This window comes from Rana temporaria, chromosome 1 (genome assembly GCF_905171775.1).
Source record: "Rana temporaria chromosome 1, aRanTem1.1, whole genome shotgun sequence".
Classification (NCBI taxonomy): domain Eukaryota; kingdom Metazoa; phylum Chordata; class Amphibia; order Anura; family Ranidae; genus Rana; species Rana temporaria.
Window position 1 is genome coordinate 681,797,208 of NC_053489.1, and position 1,629 is coordinate 681,798,836.

The following is a 1,629-nucleotide window of genomic DNA, read 5'->3' on the forward strand; positions in this document are numbered from 1 at the left end:
CCTCGGTGTGTGGGGATAAGGCAGAGTAGGAAAGGAGACATTTTGCTGTTCCCACTTACTGGGAACAAACAATAGGTCTCCTCTGACATCACAGGGATTTGTGCGTTTACACCAGGGATCGACAAATCCCGGGCGCCAGGTCGCCATGGCGACTAGAAATAGGGTCCTGGCGACTTGACTTGGAAGGGAGGCAAAAAAAAAAACTTTTTTTTTGTGAGCTGGCGCCATCTGGTGGTGAGCCGTTGGTATTACAAGTTATTACCACCAGATGTGTAAGCTGGCACCATCTGGTGGTGGCCGTTGGTATTACACGTTAAGCATTACAAGTTAAACAGCAATTCTAATGTAATTTTTCACTATGTTCACTGCCATCTTCTTCCCTCTGAACCCCCAAACATTATATATATTTTTTATCCTCACACCCTAGAGAATAAAATGGCGATCCTTGCAATACTTTCTGTCATGCCGTATTTGCGCAGCGGTCTTAAAAGCAAACTTTTTTGGGAAAAAATTACACTTTTTTTAATAAAAAAATAAGACAACAGTAAAGTTATCCCCATTTTTTTTTTTTATACTATGAAAGATAACGTTACGCCGAGTAAATTCATACCCAACATGTCACACTTCAAAATTGCGTCCGCTCGTGGAATGCCGACTTTTACCCTTTAAAATCTTCATAGGTGACGTTTAAAAAAATTCTATAGGTTGCATGTTTTGAGTTACAGAGGAGGTCTAGGGCTAGAATTATTGCTCTCGCTCTACCAATCGCAGCGATACCTCACATGTGTGGTTTGAACACCGTTTACATATGCGTGCTCATGTATGTGTTCGCTTCTGCGCGCAAGCTCGTCGGGACGGGGCGTGTTTTCTGGCTCCTAACTTTTTTTGCTGGCTCCTCGTGACGCGATGGATGCGTCGGTCGGATGCCTGTCCATCAATTAGGAACGCCCACCGCCAGCATCGTACCCGGAAGTGGCGGTGGGAACGAATAATACAAACGCTACAAGGTATTTTTTACATAAAACCAGCCGATTCTAACTGTAATTATTAGAGGAAATGCAATGTCAAAAGTTTATTTTTAGGGGAACCACCGCTTTAAAGGGTAAAAAAGTTTGTCGGCATTCCACGAGCGGACACAATTTTGAAGCGTGACATGTTGGGTATGAATTTACTCGGCATAACATTATCTTTCATAATATTAAAAAAAATGGGGATAACTTTACTGCGGTCTTATTTTTTTATTAAAAAAAAGTGTAATTTTTTCCCAAAAAAGTGCGCTTGTAAGACCGCTGCGCAAATACGGCATAACAGAAAGTATTGCAATGATCACCATTTTATTCTCTAGGGGTGTTAGGATAAAAAATATATATAATGTTTGGGGGTTCTAATTAGAGGGAAGAAGATGGCAGTGAAAATAGTGAAAAATGACACTAGAATTGCTGTTTAACTTGTAATGCTTAACTTGTAATACCAACGGCCACCACCAGATGGCGCCAGCTCACATCTGGTGGTAATAACTTGTAATACCAACGGCTCACCACCCACTTCCGCCCTGCCTGCGGGCCATTTATAACTGGTCCGCGGGCCGGTACTTTGAGACCACTGCCTTACGGAAACCATCTCGTTAGC